This window comes from Bubalus bubalis, chromosome 6 (genome assembly GCF_019923935.1).
Source record: "Bubalus bubalis isolate 160015118507 breed Murrah chromosome 6, NDDB_SH_1, whole genome shotgun sequence".
NCBI classification, from domain to species: domain Eukaryota; kingdom Metazoa; phylum Chordata; class Mammalia; order Artiodactyla; family Bovidae; genus Bubalus; species Bubalus bubalis.
This window is the reverse complement of record NC_059162.1, coordinates 100,269,112-100,293,330: the sequence shown is the minus strand read 5'-3', so window position 1 is coordinate 100,293,330 and position 24,219 is coordinate 100,269,112. Positions and strand designations below refer to the sequence as shown.

The following is a 24,219-nucleotide window of genomic DNA, read 5'->3' as shown; positions in this document are numbered from 1 at the left end:
ATATTTCTCCTGGCAGTCTTGATTCCAGCTTGTGACTCATCCAGCCTGGCATTTCACATGATGAACTCTACATATAAGTTAAAAGAGCAGGGTGACAATATACAGGCTTGTCGTACTCCTTTCCGAATTTTCTACCAGTCCATTGTCCCGTGTCCAGTTCTAACTGTTGCTTCCTGACCTGCATACATGTTTCTCAGCAGACAGGTAAGATAATCTGATATTCTCATCTCTCTAACAATTTTCCAGTTTTCACTAACTAATATTTGTTAATACTGGGTGATAGTATATTGTACTTTTTATTATATTTAACTTTTCTAATAAAAAAAGAATTTTAAGTTTGTTTGTTTGTTTTTTGCCAATACAACAGCTATGCAGTATGCTCAGGCCAAAAAAACTGACAACAATTTGGCAAATAAATAGCATCCCAATGTCCAAGCCAAGTCTTACGATTCTCAAACTTTTATTCTGCAACAGTTCAACTGTAGTTCTTGGTCCAAGGAGCATTTATATTTTAAGCTAAAAACTCAGAGGCACTGGGAGAATTTTTGGATAGCTTTCCTTATTCAAATCCACAAACTCAAAATATAAAAACACTCATGAAAAACACTGATATTTAGTTGTAGAGCCCTTATTATATGCTAAAGCAATACTAATTACTAGACAGTTGAGGGAGGTGAGTGGGAAAAAGTACAGTCCCCTTATGGGAGTAAGAACTTTATTAATCCATTTTGGAGAAGTGCTGAGCATGGGAAAACCTCCAAACCATGCCTTCTGGTCCCCTGGCCAACATACTGAATGACCATATTTTAAATGAAACCAACCAAGTTACAAATAGCTTTCAATTTAATCTGATAAATTTTAATTTAGCCATAAAAGGCAGCAAAGGTGTGTATGAACAGACTCTAAAACCACATGCTTTTTTTTTTTAATCTGAAAATGACTAATTTTAAAATGAGACAATACATTCTTTGAAATGTGTGAGATTTTATGCTATTTTCAGACTCTGGATTATTTCTCTTGGTGTCATTTATGGAATATTACCTTTTGATGTTAATGGTGCCCTTTAAAGTACACATTTTGGGTAGAACAGAAAAAAACAACTACAGTTACTCTTGCTATCGAGGCTATTTGATTCAAGAGACTGCACACTGAAGATCAAGAATAATGAATTTTTAGCTTGAAAAAACTTGAAATTCCTAAATGGAAGCTGATGATACTGTGAGCTGCTTCATTAAATATAACCGAGCGAGAGTCCCAGTGGTTCTCCATTAAGGGCATGTGAAAATTTAGGGGGAAGGAGGCTCTTCTCAGGGAGGAGCTATTGTCACAATGGCGGGGGTGTGGGGTGGGCACTTCTGGCATTTCAGTGGGCAGGGCCAGGGAAGCTAAATGTCCTACAATGCACACAACAGTCCTGCACAACAAAGAATTGTCTTGCCCTAAATGCCAATAGTGCCCCTGTTAAGAAGCACTGTGTGAGAAAAGCTTAATCAGTTTTGTTCTTAAACTAGGAAACAGCCTTCAGCACTCTTTCAAAAATGCCAAAATCATGTGCTTACAAGGACACAAAGAATTTTTTAGTGTGTTCTCAACTTCAATACTTACAAACTGGGAAGTTCAGAACTTTTTCCCTTTCCCATGAACAGGTTTGTCTTTTCAAAGGCTAATTTTCACTTATCTTGGGATTGATTTCTTTTTCACAAAGAGAGTACAATTAAAAGCTTTTATTGGAGAAACTAATTGGAAAAGCTGTCAATAAAAAAGTCCGTGAACTAAATATCCTATAAGATACATTTTATCTTTTCAAAGTAGGAATTCCACAAATCATTTTCCAGAGAATTAAGAAACTTTCTTAGGACTCCCAAGTAGACCATACACTCATCCACAATGCTTCTGGAAATAATAACCACAATCACCATTTACCATAGGTCATGGATTCTACCAAGTGTTTTTGCATTCGCTATCTCTAAGCTTTATGACTCTTGAGAGTCCCTTGGACTGCAAGGAGATCGAACCAGTCCATCCTAAGGGAAATCAGTTCTGAATATTCACTGGAAGGACTGATGCTCAAGCTGAAACTCCAATACTTTGGGCCACCTGATGCAAAGAACTGACTCATTGGAAAAGACCCTGATGCTGGGAAAGATTGAGGGCAGGAAAAGGGGATGACAGAGGATGAGATGGTTGTATGGCATCACCAACTCAATGGACATGAGTTTGAGTAAGCTCCGGGAGTTGGTGATGGACAGGGAAGCCTGCCGTGCTGCAGTCCATGGGGTCGCAAAAAGTCAGACACGACTGAGCAACTGAACTGAGCTGAAGCTTTATGACAACTCTGCAAGATAGGTATTATCATCTCCATTTTAAAAAGAAAGAAATTACAACACTGAGAAATTAAATTCAAATAAATGTGGCTCAGCTGGTAAAAGATCTGCCTGCAAGAGATGGCCTGCAACGCAGGAGACCTGGGTCCCATCCCTGAGTCAGGAAGATCCCTTGCAGAAGAAAATGGCAACCCACTCCAGTATTCTTGCCTGGGAAATCCCACGGACAGAAGAACTCGCTTGGCTATTGTCCATGGGGTCACAAGAGTCAGACACAACTTGGCGACTACACCACCACCACCAGTCACAGACTGTATTCAAATTCAGAGTTCTAATACCAAACACTTCCACTACAGCATGTCTCCTCCAGAAAAATAGCTAAATTTCTGTGAAAAATTGTTCATTAGCTAGGTACAAAGCTACTATTATTCTCCACCCAAACTTAACAGAGACTAAAGAATATACAGACAAGAGCTCCACTAGCCTCTGGAGCAAAAGCCTTCAGTCATTTAACCACATTCCATAGGCATAAAAATTAGCATTGGCTTAAGCAGACTATTTAAAGAACAGAGGCCAAGCTGACAGGAAAGATATGCAAACTCCCAATCAGTCCTTCTTTTCCATTCTAAAGTACAGTGTTAGTTGTTTCTTACCCTTTCATTCCACAGAAATGAAGCAGATCAAACTTCACAACAACGCAGATGCAAATAAAATCCTGTAACACACTGAACAGCTATCAACCATCAGGTAATTGGATATGGCCAAGTGTCAGCCAGCAACCATAATCTTCAACATCCATCCAAAAATGGAATCGTGTGCACACAGTTGGTAATGAAGTTCCACAAAGTGAGTAAAAAAAGATTTCTGAAACTTTTATACCCTGGATATAAAAAGCAGAAAAAGAATACAAACATAATGTCCTGCTATCCTAATTATACTTTGTTTTCTATCATCATAAAAATTCCCTAACTAATTCAAAATAAATGAAGGATTCATCATGAGTAAGATGGAGCCCAGAAAACTGGCCATTTTCCAGAGCTGGAAAACTGATAAGTACATTAGCTGTATATCAAGACCAACCACATGGCAAATCTATATCACAGGTCTACTCAGCTGCTATCCTTTCTATGGACCAACATAGCAAATACAGACACATTTCAGGATGACTGCCTAATTAAAAATAAAAGCAATACTGCTGAACTTGCCATCCTGCTGTGAAATAATGAGTTGCAGTTTCCATTCAAACCAAAAGCAATCTAACATAAAAACTGGCATCCCCTATTTAATTAGTCATGAGTATACACAATGGCATATATTACTGCCAGACAGATCAAAAAGCCAGTTCTTAAAACTGTATTGTCTCTTTTGGATAAGCATATTATATGCTGTTATAACTACAATCCACCAGGCCCTAGGTCATGACATAAAACAGAAACTTAGGTTGAAAGTTGTAAAGACATTTAGAGGTTAGTCCAATCTTTCCAATATTCACTGGAAGGACTGATGCTGAAGCTGAAACTCCAGTACTTTGGCCACCTGATGAGAAGAACTGACTCATTTGAAAAGACTCTGATGCTGGGAAAGAGTGAAGGCAGGAGAAGAAGGGTCGACAGAGGATGAGATAGTTGGATGGCATCACTGACTCGATGGACATGAGTTTGAGCAAGCTCCGGGAGTTGGTGAAGGACAGGGAAGCCTGGCATGCTGCAGTCCATGGGGTCGCAGAGTCGGACGCAACTGAGCGACTGAACTGAACTGAGTCCAATCTTTCAGCCAATTCAACAATCCCCTCTATTAAAAAAATCAAATGTTGGATCCCCACTAGGTACAGGGCATTACGGTATGTGCTATAATATTTACAGAGCATTTACTATAATCCAGATATTCTTCCAAGTGCTTCCAAGTGATATGGATATTTAATATCCATATCAGTCCTATAAAACAGATAACTACAGTTGATCCTTGAACAGTGGTGGGGGTTAACTCTGACCCTCAATGCAGTTAAACATATATATATATATATATATATATATATATATGGTCCCCAAGTTCCTTTGCATCCAACCAGTCTCAGATCATGTGTACCATAGTATTTACTATTGAAAAAAATATGCATGTAAGTGGACCTGTGCAGCTCAAATTCATATTGTTCAAGGGTCAACTGTATTAGTATCCCTTTCTATGAATGTGGAAACAAAGACATGACATGAAGGAATTACTTAACCTGCCCAAGTTCTTAGAGCCAAGACGTGGTAGAGCCAGAAATTCAAATCCAGAGCCTATGTCATTAATCACTATACTATTATGTCTCTGCGAAGACATAGAAAATTGAATAAAACATGACTCCACCCCTCCAGGAACTTAGTCTCCCAGGAAAACACATGTAAATCAATAAGTACAATATAGCATACTAATTGTTAGTAACAGGTTAGAAGTAAGGAGGGCTTAATACTTAATACTTAATACTTGAGGGCGAAGAAGTAGGAAAGGAAATATGTGATTTAAAAAAGGGGAACAAGGACTTTCCTGGTGGTCCACTGGTTAAAAATCTGCCTGCCAATGCAGGAGACACAGGTTCATCCCTGATCCAAGAAGATTCTACATGCCACAGGGCAACTAAGCCTGTGTGCCACAACTACTGAGCCTGTGCTCTAGAGCCCACGTGCTGCAACCACTGAAGCCTGTGTCGTAGCTCATGCTCTGCAACACGAGAAGCCACTGCAATGGGAAGCCCATGCATTGCAACTAAAGAGTAGCCGCAACTCGCTGCAACTAGGGAAAGCTCATGCACAGCAACAAAGTCCCAGAGAAGCCATAAATAAACCAATTTTTTTTTTTTTAAAGATGAACAGAATAGGAATTCCCTGGAGATCCACTGTGGCCCGGGTTCAATCCCTGGTTGGGGAACTAAAATCCCTCAAGCTATATGGTACAGCCAAAAAAATGTTTTAATAAAAATCATAGATAAAATGAAATTAAAAGATAAACAAAAAACCCAAAGCAATCTACAGATTTAATGCAACTCCTACCAAATTACCCATGACATTTTTCACAGAACTAGAATAATCCTAAAATTTACAGGGATCCTCAAAAGAGCCAGAACAGTCAAAGCAATCCTGAGGAAAAAGAACAAAGCAGGAGGCATAACCCTCCCAGGCTTCAGACAATGCTGCAAAGCTACAGTAATCAAAACAGTAAGGTACTGGCACAAAGTCAGACCTATGATTAGTGGAACAGAATAGACAGCCCAGAAATAAACCCACACACTTTCAGGTAATTAATCAACAAAGGAGGCAAGAATATACAATGGACAAAAGATAGTCTCTTCAGCAACTGATGTTAGGAAAGTTGGTCATCCACATATAAATCAATGAAGTTAGAACACTCTGTCACACCATGCACAAAAATAAACTCAAAATGGTATAAAGACTTAAATATAAGACTACTACTACTAAGTCGCTTCAGTCGTGTCCAACTCTGTGAAACCCCATGGACTGCAGCCTACCAGGCTCCTCCATCCATGGGATATTCCAGGCAAGAGTACTGGAGTGGGGTGCCATTGCCTTCTCCCATTACCATCATTACTTTCATGTAAACAATAGAAAAGTGTTATAAATGCTCTTCTGTATTTAAAAGCTTGCAAATCTAATCTTTTCTTTGTTGTTGTTGGTGGTGGTGGTTTAGTCACCAAGTCGTGTCCGACTCTTGCAATCCCATGGACTGTAGCCTGTCAGGCTCCTCTGTCCATGGGATTCTCCAGGCAAGAATACTGGAGTGGGTTGCCATTTCCTTCTCCAAAATATAAGACATGACACCATCAAATTTTTAGAAGAGAACATAGGCAAAACATTCTCTGACATAAATCATACCAATGTTCTTAGATCAGTCTCCCAAGCTAATAGAAATAAAAGCAAAGTAAACAAATGGGACCTAATCAAACTTATAAGCTTTTGCACAGCAAAAGGAAGTCATAAACAAAACAGAAACACAACCTACGAACTGAGAGAAAATATTTGCAAACAATGCAACCAATAAGGGCTTAATTTCCAAAATATACAAACATCTCATATAACTCAATAACAGAAAAACAAACAACTCAATAAGAAAATGGGCAGGGAACTTCCCTGGTGGTCCAGTGGTTAAGATTCTATGCTTCCTTTTCAGGGGCATGGGTTCAGTCCCTGGTCAGGAAGATCACACATGCCCCATACCACCAACACCACCTCGCCAAAAAAAAGAAAATGGGCAGAAGATTTAAACAAACATTTCTCTGAAGAAGACATATAGAATGCCAACAAGCATATGAAAAGATGCTCAACATTACTAATGATCAGAGAAATGCAAATCAAAACTACAGTGAGGTACCATTTCATGCAGGTCAGAATGGTCATCATCAAAAAGTCTATAAATAGGGACTTCCCTGGTAGTCCAATGATTAAGACCCTGAGCTTCCAATGCAGGGGGCACTGATTCAATCCTTGTCAGGGTCACTAAGATCTGGCATGCCATGCAACATAGTCAAAAAACAGTCTGCAAACAACAAATGCTATAGAGGTTGTGGCGGAGAAGGCAATGGCAACCCACTCCAGTGCTCTTGCCTGGAAACTCCCATGGATGGAGGAGCCTGGTAGGCTGCAGTCCATGGGGTCATGAAGAGTCAGACATGACTGAGCAATTTCACTTTCACTTTTCACTTTCATGCATTGGAGAAGGAAATGGCAACCCACTCCAGCGTTCTTGCCTGGAGAATCCCAGGGACGAAGGAGCCTGGTGGGCTGCCGTCTGTGGGGTCACACAGAGTCGGACACGACTGAAGTGACTTAGCAGCAGCAGCAGCATAGAGGTTGTGGAGATAGGGAACCCTCCCACACTGAATGTGGGAATACAAACTGATACAACCACTATGGAGAACAGTATAGAGGTTCCTTAAAAAATTAAAAATAGAATTACCCAATGATCCTGCCATCTCACTCCTGGGCATATATCCAGAGAAAACTATAATTCAAAAAGATACATGCACCTCAATGTTCACAGCAGCACTATTTACAATAACCAAGACAATGGAAGCAACCTGAAAATGTTAATTAACTTAGCACCTACTGATATTCCAAAGAGTTTCCCCAAGTAGAAAAATGAGTCAGTGGTGACCATTTACTGAGCTGCTACTATGTTCCAAAGCCCAGTCTCTTTCCTGCTTCCTTAGCTAAGATTAGATAAGAGGTCAAGGGACCATAGGAGAAGGCAATGGCAACCCACTCCAGTACTCTTGCCTGGAAAATCCCATGGACAGAGGACCCTGGTAGGCTGCAGTCCATGGGGTCTCGAAGAGTCGGACACGACTGAGCGACTTCACTTTCACTTTTCACTTTCATGCATTGGAGAAGGAAATGGCAATCCACTCCAGTGTTCTTGCCTGGAGAATCCCAGGGACGGCGGAGCCTGGTGGGCTGCCATCTATGGGGTCACACAGAGTAGGACACGACTGAAGCGACGTAGCGACCGTCAACACATACAGAACAAAAAGAAACAACAGGTAAGGATAAAACCAAAAGGAAGCATGTCACACAGGCCAAAGGTGGGAAAGACAAACATATCGAAAGTCACAAACCAGTCAAACAAAATGAAGAAAAGTGTCCACTGGATTGGAAACTACAGAGGCCAGAGTTAGCTCAGCCTACTGAAACACCACTAGTGAGCTCTCTTTGAGCTCACTAATTCCTTCATCAGCCTGTTCTACTACTGGAAAGTTCTGATTGTTACAAAGTTTCCCGCCCACCTCCCCCCCCCAAGAAAAGCAGAGGAAAAGCACAGCATGGGGACTTCCCTGGTGGTCTAATGGTTAAGACTCTGAGCTCCCAATGCAGGGGGCACAGGTTCGCTCCCTGGTCAGGGAACTAGATCCCACATGCCACAACCAAAACCTGGCACAGTTAAATAAATATTAAGAAAGACAGAAAGAAAAAGCATGCCACGATATTCAAATTCTAACTCTGAAGGAGAATTAAGAATATTAACAACCAAAACAATGATACTGGATTGAATCTCGATTTGAACAAACTAGGTATAAAAGACAACTGGGGAATTTTTAATAAGGACTACTATTAGCTGTTATCAGAAAGTTATTATTAACTTAAGTGTGATAATGATATTAAGATTATATAAGACCTATTTTTGGAGATACAGAAATAGAAGTGAAATATCATGTCTATATTTGTGCTAAAATACATCAGAAAAAAAAAGACGTAGCAAATTTTACAAAATGTTAATAATTAAGATAGGTGACAGGTAAATGGGTGTTTGTTATATTTTTATCATGATAATAACAAAAACGAAAAAGGCTTCAGAAACAAAAGATGATAAACTTTTTGTCAATTAAAAAACAAGCAAATGAATGAAGCACAGAGCTCACAAACACCAACAAGAGAAATGGAAAAACCAAATGGTCTTATGTTGTGTGAATGACTTTTTCTTGCTTAGAATAAAACTTCTAATAAAGTACCATATACATATTCAAAAAAATGTACTTTCTAAAACAGCTTAGAAACTAAAGAACCTAATGTATAGCACAGGGACCTCTATTCAGTATTCTATAATGGCCTAAAGGGGAAAAGACTCTAAAAAAAGAGTTATTATATGCATATGTATTACTGATTCACTTTCATATACAGCAGAAACTAACACCACATTGTAACAATTAACATAATATTGTAAATCCACTATACTCTAATAAAAATTAATTAAAAAAATAAAACAGCTAAGAGGAAAGAGCAGAAAATATACCATGCAAACTGTGCTAGATAATTTAAAAAAGACCCAGTGATAGCAAAGATACTGAGATTGAAAAAGCATGTAAAGATAGATAAAATTTCATGAAATGAGAGCAGCGGGGAGCGGAGGGGGACAATTTTTCTAAAATAACATATTATTACATATTATTTAAAACATGTGTATGTTCAGTTCAATTGCTCAGTCATGTCCGACTCTTTGCGACCCCATGAATTGCAGCATGCCAGGCCTCCCCGTCCATCACAAACTCCCAGAGTACACTCAAACTCATGTCCATCGAGTCAGTGATGCCATCCAGCCATCTCATCCTCTGTCGTTCCCTTCTCCTCCTGCCCCCAATCCCTCCCAGCATCAGAATCTTTTCCAATGAGTCAACTCTTCGCATAAGGTGGCCAAAGTACTGGAGTTTCAGCTTTAGCATCATTCCTTCCAAAGAAATCCCAGGGCTGATGTCCTTCAGAATGGACCGGTTGGATCTCCTTGCAGTCTAAGGGACTCTCAAGAGTCTTCAACACCACAGTTCAAAAGCATCAATTCTTCGGCACTCAGCTTTCTTCACAGTCCAACTCTCACATCCATACATGACAACTGGAAAAAGCATAACCTTGACTAGATGGACCTTTGTTGGCAAAGTAATATCTCTGCTTTTCAATATGCTATCTAGGTTGGTCATAACTTTCCTTCATGTGACCAAACTGACACAAATTTAAAAAATTCTGACTCTAACTTAGTAGGTGAATGATCTTAGGCATATTAATTAACTTCTCCCCTAATTTACAAATTAAAGGTAAACATTAACTATACTTCACTGAGTTGTTATGATAATTAAATGAGGACATACTAAGGAATTCTAAAAATGCATATGTGAAGGGACTTTCCTGGTGGTCCAGTGGTTAAGACTTCAAGCTCCCAATGCAGGGGGCCACAGGTTCAATCCCTGGTCAGGGAACTAGTTCCCACATGCTGCAACTAAGAATTTGTATGCTGCAACTAAAGATCCTGCATGCCACAACTAAGACCCAGTGCCACTAATATAAAATTTTTTTTAATGCATATATGAAGCATGAGAAACGCTGGGCTGGAAGAAGCACAAGCTGGAATCAAGATTGCTGGGAGAAATATCAATAACCTCAGATATGCAGATGATACCACCCTTATGGCAGAAAGTGAAGAGGAACTAAAACGCCTCTTGATGAAAGTGAAAGAGGAGAGTGAAAAAGTTGGCTTAAAGCTCAACATTCAGAAAATGAAGATCATGGCATCTAGTCCCATCACTTCATGGCAAAAAGATGGGGAAACAGTGGAAACAGTGTCAGACTTTATTTTGGGGGGCTCCAAAATCACTGCAGATGGTGACTGCAGCCATGAAATTAAAAGATGCTTACTCCTTGGAAGGAAAGTTATGACCAACCTAGACACCATATTGAAAAGCAGAGACATTACTTTGCCAACAAAGGTCCGTCTAGTCAAGGCTATGGTTTTTCCTGTGGTCATGTATGGATGTTAGAGTTGGACTGTGAAGAAAGCTGAGTGCCGAAGAATTGATGCTTTTGAACTGTGGTGTTGGAGAAGATCCTTAAGAGTCCCTTGGACTGCAAGGAGATCCAACCAGTCCATTCTAAAGGAGATCAGCCCTAGGTGTTCTTTGGAAGGAATGATGCTAAAGCTGAAACTCCAGTACTTTGGACTCCTCATGCGAAAGAGCTGACTCATTGGAAAAGACTCTGATAATGGGAGGGATTGGGGGCAGGAGGAAGAGGGGATGACAGAGGATGAGATGGCTGGATGGCATCACTGACTCTATGGACGTGAGTTTGAGTGAACTCCGGGAGTTGGTGATGGACAAGGAGGCCTGGCGTGCTGCGATTCATGGGGTCGCAGAGTTGGACATGACTGAGTGACTGAACTGAACTGAACTGATGAAGCACAAGGCAAGGTCCTAACACACAGTAAGCATGCAATAAAAATGAGTTCCCTTTCCTCTCTCTCCCCAACCCCAACCTTAATCCTAGTTCTGGATGCTGCAAGTATATAACAAATTAAGTTTGGTTTTCTTCTTTATGATATATTTTCAGTTACCAAGTTTTCTCCAGGGGAGATACACACAAGCCTTTAAGGTCTCCTATGGAACAGGGCATCAAGCGATTCCTGGTTACCTTCTTTAAAGTTTAGCCTTAATTACCCTCCAAATCATCAAAGGCCCTCTAAAACACAATAGCAAAAAAATGTACATGATATTACATATATGATCTAACTAGGAGAGAATTGAGGACTATTATTTCCCATAACTGTAATCTGAATATAAAAAGTTTTGCTTCCAATCTTTTTTTTTTTTTTTTGGCTTGTGGGATTTTAGTTCCCCAATCAGGGACTGAACCTGGGCCCTCAGCAATGACAGCGTGGAGCTCTAACCCCTGGACTGCCAGGAAATTCCTTCTGATTTTCTTTTTTTTTAATTTCTTTTATTTTTTTCAAATCCTTGTGTCATGGACTGACTTTCAGTAGATCACAGCGAGAGAACTGCTCTGCTACCCACAAAATCCCGACCCAGAAGAAAGTCATCTACGAACGGTTTAGCACCAGGTTCCCCACAAACATGCGATGCATGACGGGCAAGAGGCTCATCTTCTAAGTACACCAAATGTATCTAAAATTTTGTATGCTGGAACATGAAGCTTGACACAGGATAAACTCATATTGGATCCTATTCAAATAAGCTGACATGCTAAAATACTAAGAGGATGTATGAATTTCCAAAATAATCTCTATTTTGATAAGCGTTCTCTTTTTTTTTTTTCTTGGCCACTCAGCTTGTGGGATCTTCATTCACCACCAGGGACTGAAGCAGGGCCCTTGGCAATGAGAGCACAGAGTCCTAACCACTGAACTGCCAGGGAATTTCCTGATAAATTTTCCTATTTGAATTTAAGAAGACCACTTAGGTCAGTTAGGCAAGTCACCTCTTCTTTTGAGTTAGAAGGCTATTTAAGAGACTGGGGATAAAAGCAATCAAGAGAAAAGAGGAAGTTAGGTTCCTGGGGTTAGGGCCGGCTCTTCTATAGTTTACATTACAAAGTTGATGTCGAAGGAAAAATCTGATAAAAGGCAAAACAAAACTAGTAATATAAAGTATTGTCAAAAAATATTCACCAAAAATATTTTTTATTCAATCTTATTTCTCTTCCAAATGTATCATTTCTACTAAAGGGAATACTTAACAGCCATTAAAAGTGACACTTAACTATAAGCACATAAAATATATATATACAAGAATGTATTAACTTACATGCTGTCAGTAACAGGAAAAAAAAAAAAAAAAACTGGAGACAATCCAAATATCCATCAATAGGGTGGTTAAATAAACTGTAGTATATCCAAATAATGTATTATATAGTCACTCAAAGAACGAGATAAGTTCTATATATACTAACATAGGGACATGTTCAAGTTTCACTGTCCAGTGACCATAGTATGTTGCAAAACAAAATGTATAGTGCAATCTTATTTTTATTTTTTAAATATAATAGTAAATATTAATATATATCCAAAAAACAATTTAGAGGCATTCATATATTAAACTGTCATCTTGATGGAGGAGATGATTATACAAGACTCATTTTTGTATGGAATACATTTCTGTTCAGTTTTTTTTTTCACAATTATCTTGCATTAATTTTTGCTTTTAAAAATTTAGATTAAAAGGTTAGAACTAAAAATCACCCTTTCATCCCTACCACCACAGGAGCATAAATGACATGAGATGAAATTTACGATATATGTTAAATAGGAAGAGGGAAGGGCAAAAATACAAAAACTGAATAATCAATAATTATATAAAATTATGCACTGGAAAAAAAGGAATTACACCAAAGTGATAATGTTGTTTTGGATGGAAATGTATGACTCATTCTTGACTCTTACTCTAAACTATCTGTAATGCTATATTGATAATAAATATAGCAAAATGCAAATAATTTCACAATCAATGTATAATGAACCTGAGTCTCTGAAAACATTCAATTATGAGTGTACAGAAATAAAAATATAAAAGATGTAGTAATTCAGTTAAGTTCGTATTAACCACAGCACGCATGCATGCATGCTCAGTTGCTTCAGTTGTGTTCGACTCTGCGACCCACCAGGCTTCTCTATCCACGAGATTCTGCAGACAAGAACACTGGAGTGGGTTGCCATGCCCTCCTCCAGGGGCTCTTCCCAACCCAGGGATCAAACCTGCATCTCCTACACTGCAGGCAGATTCTTCACCCACTGAGCCACCTGGGAAGCCCAACGACAGCACACCACCTGGCATTTCTTCTACTTTCTGATAGGGATTTGCTTCCTTAAAATATTTCTTTCTGATTTAAATTCAGGAAAAAAATTCCACTTCAAAAATAAAAATGTATTATTTAATGTAATTATGGAGCTTTAAGAGGACTTTTGCAGGGTTTTTTTGGTTTGTTTTGGGAGGTTTTTTTTGACCATGCCAAGCAGCTTCCCCCACCAAAAATCAAACAGAGTGCCCTGCAGTGAAAAAGCAGTCCTAACCACTGGATAACTATTAACAAAAGGTATTTGCAAACAATGCCTATTTTCATGGGTCTTCTCTCTGTGTGTGTGTGTGTGTATGTGTGTGTGTGTGTGTGTGTGCATACTTTCCAAATAAAGGGGCATATTCCAGTCTGAAATTTCATTTGTTTAGAGACAATTTTGATAACATTTCTATTATTTCACAGGCATAAAAGATTTCAACATCATTTCAGACTAGCCAGAAGGAAGCATTGAATAAAGTGGGGGAAACCACTAGACCATTCAGGTATGACCTAAATCAAATCCCTTATGATTATACAGTGGAAGTGACAAATAGATTTAAGGGACTAGATCTGCTAGAGAGTGCCTGATGAACTATGGACGGAGGTTCGTGACATTGTACAAGAGACAGAAATCAAGACCATCCCCAAGAAAAAGAAATACAAAAAAGCAAAATGGCTGTCTGAGGAGGCCTAACAAATAGCTGTGAAAAGAGAAGTGAAAAGCAAAGGAGAAAAGGCAAGATATGCCCATTTGAATGCAGAGTTCCAAAGAATAGCAAGGAGAGATAAGAAAGCCTTCCTCAGCAATCAATGCAAAGAAATAGAGGAAAACAATAGAATGGGAAAGACTAGAGATCTCTTCAAGAAAATTAGAGATATCAAGGGAACATTTCATCCAAAGATTCGCTCAATAAAGGACAGAAATGGTATGGACCTAACAGAAGCATAAGATATTAAGAAGAGGTGGCAAGAATACACAGAAGAACTATACAAAAAAGATCTTCACAACCCAGATAATCATAATGGTGTGATCACCCACCTAGAGCCAGACATTCTGGAATGTGAAGTCAAGTGGGCCTTAGGAAGCATCACTACGAACAAAGCTAGTGGAGGTGAAGGAATTCCAGTTAAGCTATTTCAAATCCTAAAACATGATGCTGTGAAAGTGCTGCACTCAATATGTCAGCAAATTTGGAAAACTGAGCAGTAGCCACAGGACTGGCAAAGGTCAATTTTCATTCCAATCCCAAAGAAAGGCAATGCCAAAGAATGCTCAAACTACCACACAGTTGCACTCATCTCACACGCTAGTAAAGTAACGCTCAAAATTCTTCAAGCCAGGCTTCAACAATACGTGAACCGTGACCTCCCAGATGTTCAAGCTGGATTTAGAAAAGACAGAGGAACCAGAGATCAAACTGCCAACATCCATTGGCTCATCAAAAAAACAAGAGAGTTCCAGAAAAGCATCTACTTCTGCTTTATTGACTATGCCAAAGCCTTTGACTGTGTGGATCACAATAAACTGTGGAAAATTGTGAAAGAGATGGGAATACCAGACCACCTGACCTGCCTCTTGAGAAATCTGTATGCAGGTCAGGAAGCAACAGTTAGAACTGGAAATGGAACAACAGACTGGTTCCAAATAGGAAAAGAGTACGTCAAGGCTGTATATTGTCACCCTGCTTATTTAACTTCTATGCAGAGTACATCATGAGAAATGCTGCGCTGGAAGAAGCACAACCTGGAATCAAGATTGTCAGGAGAAATATCAATAACCTCAGATATGCAGATGACACCACCCTTATGGCAGAAAGTGAAGAAGAACTAAAGAGCCTCTTGATGAAAGTGAGAGAGGAGAGTGAAAAAACTTAAAGCTCAACACTCAGAAAACTAAGATTATGGGATCCAGTCTCATCACTTCATGGCAAATAGATGGGGAAACAGTGGGGGAAGGCTCCAAAATCACTGCAGATGGTCATTGCAGCCAGAAAATTAAAAGACGCTTACTCCTTGGAAGGAAAATTATGACCAAACTAGACAGCATATTAAAAAGCAGAGACATTACTTTGCCAACAAAGGTCCGTCTAGTCCAGGCTCTGGTTTTTCCAGTGGTCATGTATGGATGTGAGAGTTGGACTATAAAGAAAGCTGAGCACAGAAGAATTGATGCTTTTGAACTGTGGTGTTGGAGAAGACTCTTGAGAGTCCCTTGGACTGCAAGGAGATCCAACCAGTCCATCCTAAAGGAGATCAGTCCTGGGTGTTCATTGGAAGGACTGATGTTGAAGATGAAACTTCAATACTTTGGCCACCTGATGCAAAGAGCTAACTCATTTGAAAAGACCCTGATGCTGGGAAAGATTGAGGGCAGGAGGAGAAGGGGATGACAGAGGATGAGATGGTTGGATAGCATCACAGACTCAATGGACATGAGTTTGGGTGGACTCCAGGAGTTGGTGATGGACAGGGAGGCCTGGCGTGCTGTGGTTCATGGGGTCGCAAAGAGTCGGACACGACTGAGCAACTGAACTGAACTGAACTGAGAAGGAAGCAAACTGCAACCTGTAACAGTTCACACAACACATGACAATTTAAAAAATTCAACATTTATGATGGTTAAAAAAAATTCAATGACATCTGTTGCATATAAAACTTCTTAGCTTGGCATTCAAAGACTTTGCTCTACTAAAACTGGCCTAATTGTTATACCCCAGACTTAACCCTTCTTTCAAGTGTAGCTTTCCCCTCCTAACTCAGCTTAAATGATGTTCACCTCATTCCAGCTGTTGTATTCAACATCTTCTTGGTCTTCCTAACTTCACTCTCACACCTCTCCCAATTTACTCTCCAAAATGAGTAAATCTGAGAATTTTTCATGTGTGACACAAAGGCTCTTTGTTATTTGGCCCCTGGCCACATCTCCAGCCTCATCTATTTGTATTCCTTTACCCACAGACACAATCTGCTACAAACACAGAGAACTACTTATAGTGCCCTAGTCATACTTCAGTGCCTAGAAGGAATATTCCTTCCCTCTGGCGTGTTTTTCTTGACCTCTTCTACATGGCTCTCTGGGGATCATCTCATATGGGAAGTGTTCTCTGACTCTTCAGTCTCTGCTGTGTTTTGATAATGCCTTGCACAAAGCTCTGCTATAATAGTTATCATACAGTATTTTAATGGCTGCTTATCTATCCCTTTCACTGGACTATGAGCTCCATGAGGACTTAGACTTGAACTTACTCACCTCCAAATGAGTATGGCATAAAAACTTTAATATTATTGTATGAATAAAAATTTACAGCGGGAATAAACTAAAATAAATAATTATGTCATTGAACTTCCATACCTTCTATGTAAAAACATATTTATCCATCCATTCATTCAGTCAACAAATATTTATTTAGCACCTTAAGGGCCAGGCACTTTGCCAAGCCATAGAGGGCTAGTGATGACAATATAGACACACACACACAAAGAACCCTGAGAGTCTTTGAATTTGGGGAAGATATGAATAATTTAAAATCATCTCTATTTCCCAATTCCTTCTTAACAAACATGCATTAGTTTTATAATCTCACACACATACAAAGTGAAAGGTCCTCCCAAATTACAAATTCCTACCAATCAGTAAAAATATAATACCCAAAGTAAATAATGTGCAAATTTGTGAACATAGCTAATGCAAAAGCAAAACAATTTTTAAGACCTTTTAGTCAGATTCCAATTATACCTAATACAAAAAAACAAGATTAAGTGTGCAAAAATACTTCATGATTTCCACAGTGCCTACTTTTGAAAAAAAAATACCATGCAAACTGTCCAAGAAAAACACTGACCACAAGATCAATACCATCCTAGTTTCCCACACTGCAGGAAAAAAAAAAAAAAAAATTGTCATCCTATTCCATTTAATTGGAGGAGGAAATGGTAACCCATTCCACTATTCTTGCCTGAAAATCCCATGGACAGAGTAGCCTGACGGGCTATAGTCCAAAAGGGTACAAAGAATCAGACATGACTGAGCGACTAAGCACATTCCATTCAATGCAGAAGAGGTGACATCCTCCATACAATTTGTTCAGAAGACAACAAACACCATATTTCATCTGTATAATGATTTACAGTTTACAGTTCACTAAGCACTTTGACCTTTACAACAATTCTGTTTTCTTATTCCCATTGGACAGATTAAAAAACTAAGGGTTGAGATGAAGAAGGTCTTTCTAACTATAACTCAAAACCAAAAGTCATAAAAGAAAGGACTGATAAGTTTGTCTACATAAAAATCTAAAAGTTCTGCATGGGAATAAAAGAAGTCAGAAGACAACTGTCAAAATGGGAAAATATCTGCAATACTTCAGAAAAAGAAAAAAACATGTATTCTATAATCTTATCATACATATATATGATACACAGTACATAGTACACATAGTGTTAGTCGCTCAGTCATGTCCGACTCTTCGGATCCCATGGACTGTAGCCTCTGTCCATGGAATCCTTCAGGCAAGAATACTGGCGTGGGTAGCCATTTCCTTCTCCAGGGAATTTCTCGATCCAGGAATCAAACCCAGGTATCTCGCATTGTAGGCAGATTCTTTACTGTCTGAGCTACCAGGCAAGCCCATATACATATATAAATACATATATATTATAAATCAAGAGAAAGAGACTTACAGAACAGTAGGAAAGAGATCTATGACTCAAAAGAAAAACAGGTAAAGAATTTAGACACACAGTTTACAGAAATGGAAATGTGAGTGATCAAACAATATAAAAAAAATCCTTGATCTTAATAACATAATATTTTAAAACTTAAAACTACTCTGAGCTATCATTTTTCTCTATCAGACTGGCAAAAATTCAAGTCTGATAACAGCAAAACATAATACTGCTAACACTGATCCTAGAGCCAGAGTACTTAGCTTGAGTTTCTGCCACAGTAGCTGTGTGATTTGGGCAAGGCATTTAAATTTTCTACTCATTAAGCATTCTTCTGAAAAATGGAGATAATAATTGTACCTAACCCAAAGGAGGTTATTAAGATAAAATGAAATAATGTATATAGAGCACTTAGTATCTGGAACACAGAAAGCACCATGTAACTGTGATACAGTTAATGTTGGTGAGTGAACAGGCAACGTACATTTTGGAGCAGCAGCAAAGGAAAGCAATTCAGCAATATATTTCATAGTTATAAATGCATGTATCGTTTAACTTAGAAATCCCACTTTCTACAAAGTTATCCCACAAATGGCCTTATACACATGTAAGATGGCATGCATATGTTCAACAGTCTCCATCATAGAACTACTTATAATATCACAAGACTAGAAGCAACACAATAAGGAACTAATTTATTTGACTAGAAATAAATTATAATACATCCATTCAATGAATACGATGCAAAAAAAATTTTTTTTAAAAAGCAGGAGTTCCCCAATGACCTAGTGGTTAGGAATCTGGGCTTTCACTGCCATGTCCCAGGTTCAATCCCTGGTTGAGGAACTGAGATCCTGCAAGGTGCGAGATGTGGCCAAAAAATAAACAAAGGGTAAGAGCAAAAACCGTAAAAATAAATTAAATTTCAAAAATTAAAAAAGCAGAAACTATGTACTTAACTGGAAAGATCTCTAAGATATATTAAGTGAAAAAGTAGTTTGGGGGTAACAGTTTGAAGGTGCAGAACAGTGGGGACCATGGACTAACTTTTGCATGAAAAGTAGAAAAAATCAGATTACATATTCATATTTGTAAGCATTTGCTTAAAGAAAGTCTCAAAAAATGTAAAGAAACTAGTAAAAGCAGTCAGGAAGGGAGCATGGGAGGACTAGGAATAGGAGTGAGATTTTCGCTGCTTACATAAAATATATAAATGGGCAACTGACTATTTGAATGTATTACCTTTTCAAAAATTAATTTTTAAAAAAAAGCTCAGAGCATAAGAACTTTGCCTACAAGCATATAGTTAATCATAACAGGATGGATTACAATTTTGTCACACTGTCTTTCTGAAATTTTCAAGAATGTAAGATTTAAAAATTATCACAGGACTCCCCTGGTGGTACAGTAGATAAGAATCTGCTAGCCAATGCCGGGGCACAGGTTCAGTCCCAGGTCTAGGAACTAAGCCCATGCACTACAACTACTGAAGTCTGTGCGCCTAGTGTCTGTGATCCACCACAAGAGAAGCCACTGCAGTAAGTCCAAGCACCACAAGAAGAGTAGCCCCCAATCTCAGCAACTAGAGAAAGCCCCCACAAACGTGAAAAAGACCCAGTGCAACCAAACATTAAAAAAAATAGTCACAAGTGAGACTTCCCTGGTGGTCCAGTAATTAAGACTCTGCATTTCCACTGCAGAGGGAACTAAAATCCCATATGCCGCATGGTGTGGCCATAAAATAATAATAATGATGATGAAGTTTTTTAAAATAAAAATTATCACAAGTAAGTTTTTATCTGAAACACCCACTCCCTCAACAAAAGTAACACCAGTGTGACCACACTGAAGTCATCTCCATATGATGACTTGGAAAATATATATAACAATGTGAGTCTAAAATATTCACCATCACCTACACTATTCAATGTAATAATTGGGCTTCATTTCCTGGAAGATGAAATTCTCATAAAAGCCCTTATCATAGGTTTCAAATTCCAATACAACATTCATTTTGCAGAAAAATGAAATGTACGACACAGGAATTATATTTGTAAAAACTTTCACATGGAGAAAGAATCATTAAAGCAAGTCAGCTTTCTACTCTAAATAAGCCAGAGGATGAGTACGTATAAATATGAAAATGTGTAACTTTGTTTTTATAAATAACATAAGTACAAAATGTTATTGGGGATAATGGGTTGGAGAGTCTAGCCTAGCTTCTCAACATATACACTTTTAAACAGAACTAAACAGGCCTGAGTTCAGTTGCTCAGTTGTGTCCGATTCTTTGCGACCCCATGGACTGCAGTATGCCAGGCCTAAAATATTCCAAATTACAAAAGACTGTTTGAGACCACCATCCCAAATATATATATATATATATATATATATATATATATATATATATATATGAGAGAATACATCATACATCCAGTGTATCAAGCAAGCATCTGAGGATCTCAACATTAATTCACACACAAGCACACAAGTACTTGTACCACCTAGTACTGCTTCTGAACAAGTGACAAGGAATGTCCAACTCAATTTTGGGTCCCTTAATTATGAGCAGCCCCGCATATAGGACCCAGCATCTCCTCTGTTCCACTTCCTGCTTCATAGTGAGCAACTACAACATCCATACTGATGACATAATATGTCATGTCCTTTATCCTCCCACTAGTTCAATAATCTCTATTCCCCTTCAACAGCACTGAGACAGTTACATCTTGTTTTTAGTTTTTACCTTGAAACTATATTTATATTGAACTCACAGCTTTCTCATTCTGTATTTCTTACAAAACCTAGTCTTCAACCACCTTTCTGATTGTCTCCTTATTCTCCAAGTATACTAGCCCCAGTGAACGTTTTATTTCTTATAGCCCCAGCTTGGACCCTCAAAGTCCATCACATCTCCCACACTATCATTAGCAATGTAAAGTTACTCTCCATTTTATCTTTCTTTCTTGTAAATCCCACTTCTGGATCCACCCAATCATCTTTTTTGCCCTCTTGCTCTTAGGCTGCTGAAGAAGTATAAAATCCATGGTGCTAGGCCCCATTATTATAAATATTACTGGACCTACATGTGGCTAGCAATTTTTTGTTTGTTTAATCCTTAATCCATCCCTCTTTCATGTTCCATTCAAGATTTCCAAGGCCATAAAACTCAAGCCAGAAACTCACCATAGTTCCTTCAGTCTTCAAAGATAATTGACTTCTCCACAGATAACCGAGCACATCAAGAAAATAAGACCATCTTTAAACTCGCTCACTTTCCCTCCAACCACATCAGTGTCCACACTTAATGTCTATTCTTGTGGTGTCAAAAAATGAAACACTCAACATATTAAAATTTCCCCATATAAATAAAATTTCCCTTCAACCTACAAAACTGTTTTACTCATACTAAGAAAAACACACATGTGCCATAGTGGAAAGAACACAGGTTTCAGAACACAGGTTTCAGAACTAGCCTTTTTTCAAATTCTTGCCTATAGCCTTCCCAACTATAAAAGAGGGATACTGCTGATACTAAACAAGGCTGTTGTGATCTATAAAGCATCTTTATGATACGCAACCTATAGAATAACCTCAACAAAGGTGTTTCACTACTATCAGTTTTCCTTCACAACCACAGTTGCTGAACAAGGAATTTTATTCACTGTTCCACATTTGTTCCTCAATCCATCATGATCTGATTACTGACATCCATCATTCCCACCATCAAGCTATCTAAAGTGTCTTTCAAAGAAAACAAGTGATCTCCTAATTACTAAATTCAGTGGTTTCTTCCTAATTCTCACTATACTGGTATCATACACTGATAGTTACCCTCTCCCTTCCTGAGATCCTTTCTTCCTTTGGCTTCTATCATAATGCCACTGTTCTAGTTCTTGTCCCATTCTTTTAACCTCTCTTTCTCAGTGTCTACTACCCTACAATGATACTCTTCCTGGTTCACAGCCCTTTTCATCTCTTCTTTCAGCATTACCATCCCATACTAAGGCTTCAAATATCCTGAATATATTCTTAGTTGACCCTCAAATGTATGAATCCAGTTCCAGACTTTCTCCCAACTTTCAGACCCAAATTTCCACAATAATATCTGAAAAACACCTCAAACTAAACTTGTCCAAAACCAAATTCATTACCTTCCCTCATAACTGCTCCTTTATTCTCTATTTCAATTAATATTACCAATCCATCCCATCAGTCAGGTTAGAAATCTCCCACTAATTCTCTCCACTTTGTTTTGAGAGCACATGGGATTGCATGCCATTCTCTTCACTCTCCTCTGACCTGGATTAGCACATTACTTTCCAAACTACCTAGGCTGTCTGCCTCCAAGTCTTCACTTTGAATTCTTCCTCCATATTTTCACCAGAGGTAATCAACCATACCAAACTCCTGCTTACAAAAGCTTTAAAAGCTCCCCATACCTACGGAATAAAGTCCAAATTATTTAGCAAGGTTCCCCACCCTGCCCAGAGGGATAAACTGACAGGTTTTTATTTTTAAATTCGACAAACCCGGTTTCACTTATAGCTAAATCTGAATACTGGCTTAGTCCAGATAGTTCAAAGTGAAGGATAAAAGGCAAGGGAGGGAAAAGGAGAGATTGGGATAAGAGGGATGACAGGGGAGGACTGAAAAGGAGCTAGTAGTGCCTGAGGGGAAGAAAGTATCTTTTGAGGGTAGAAATGGATGAGGGAAGATTATGTCTGAGAAAAGTTTGACAGTACAGATCTCCGTCCGAGCCGACAGGGTGAAGCTTAAGGTCTCGGACACAGGAGTTCTCCGAGGAAACGAAGGGGTCCTGAGTCTCTAAAGTGGGAAAAGTGCCTGAGAGGAGTCGGGGACCAGGTCCCATTTATGAACGAACTTCTCACGGGTTCCGGGCCTCTGAAGAGGGCAGAGAGAAGGCGCGGGGGGAGGGGAGAGAGGGGGAGCTGTCCCGGGACCCTGAGGGAAGTGAAAAGAGTAGGGGAAGGGGTCGAGGAATGTCCCTAGCCGCTGAGAGAAGGGCCTCCGGGAAGCGATTGACTTCTGCCAGTGCTAAAACACCCGAGCACCAATGCTCCGGAGCCCAGGCGGGTAGCAGCAGCGCGCGCGGGCCGGGTGCCCTGGGTTCGTGCCCCACGCGCTCTCTTGGCGTTACCTGAGGCGGGACTGAGCAGCGAGAGGGGTGCCTGCGCAGGCGGGAAGGGGAGGCGGAGGCAAAGAGGGAGCATAGTACCCCTCACTGCTCGGAGGCGGCAGCGGCTCTTAGCCTGCGGAGGCGGTGGGGGTCCCTCTCGCAGAAGCCGGCGACTCGGCGGGGCCAGCGGCGGCGGAGGGCGAGGAGGCTACTGCCATGACCCCCCAGTCGGGGTCACTCCCCCCGCTTGTTCGGCGGGGCCAGCAGGATGATCCGGGCAGAGAAGCAAAGAAGGCAGCTGGGAGCGCCGCTAGGTTCCCTGGCCGCGAGCGACTGAAACGCCTGCCCCGCAGGGCAGGGGAGCTGGGGGCGGGGTTTAGTTAGCCCCGCCCCTCACTTCAAGCCCTCCCGCAGAACAGCCAATCAATTGTTAATCCTTGAAAAAAACGAGCTGGTGGAATTGCCCAATTAGCGCTAGGAATACCACGTGGTATGAGGGCGGGCACAATGGGCGTTCAGAGAAGCCAATCATCAGCCCAAAGCTCCAACTCTGGAGGACTAAGGGAGCCAATAGGAAGAAAGTAGAGGTAAAAACAGAAGAGGCAGTGTGTGGAAAAGGCGGAACCAAGGAGGAGGGAGGGAATACACCTGGGGGAAACCCAAGTCCAGGAGCCTCTCAGAGGGCGGGACAGTAAACACAAAATGGGCCAATCAAAATGCCAAACATATAAGCTCCTGGTAATTGATAAAGCCAACAGAAAATGGACTCGACTGGCGCGGCTTTTGGGTTGAAGAAACAGCTGAGTAAGAACTGTCTGAGTAGGCAAAAGCTGTATGAACGCAGAGTCCTACAGGATCTCAGTATAGTATGGGGAGAAAACTGATGTGAATTATTAGCGACCTGAGATAGTAAGAGCAATGAATAGAAATGCTGAGCGAGTAACTCATCTAAACCAAGAGATTCGATTTGGTGAGAGCTTCTTGGAGGAGG

At 39.7% G+C, this 24,219-nt stretch overlaps 1 protein-coding gene across 5 annotated transcripts in view; it reads right to left on the bottom strand.

The window, feature by feature from the left end:
* TESK2 (testis associated actin remodelling kinase 2) overlaps nucleotides 1-23,605 on the bottom strand; it is a 139,303-nt gene extending 115,698 nt beyond the window's left edge. For 2 of the 5 annotated variants that reach the window (XM_006052569.4, XM_044945079.2), the window contains exon 1: nucleotides 23,250-23,605. The gene's annotated coding sequence lies outside the window, so the exon portion shown is untranslated. Of the gene's footprint in view, nucleotides 1-2,977; nucleotides 3,003-23,249 lie in introns of those variants that run through there. The other 3 variants (XM_006052570.4, XM_025288839.3, XM_025288840.2) reach the window with 3 other exon arrangements.
* Nucleotides 23,606-24,219: the final 614 nt, after the last annotated feature.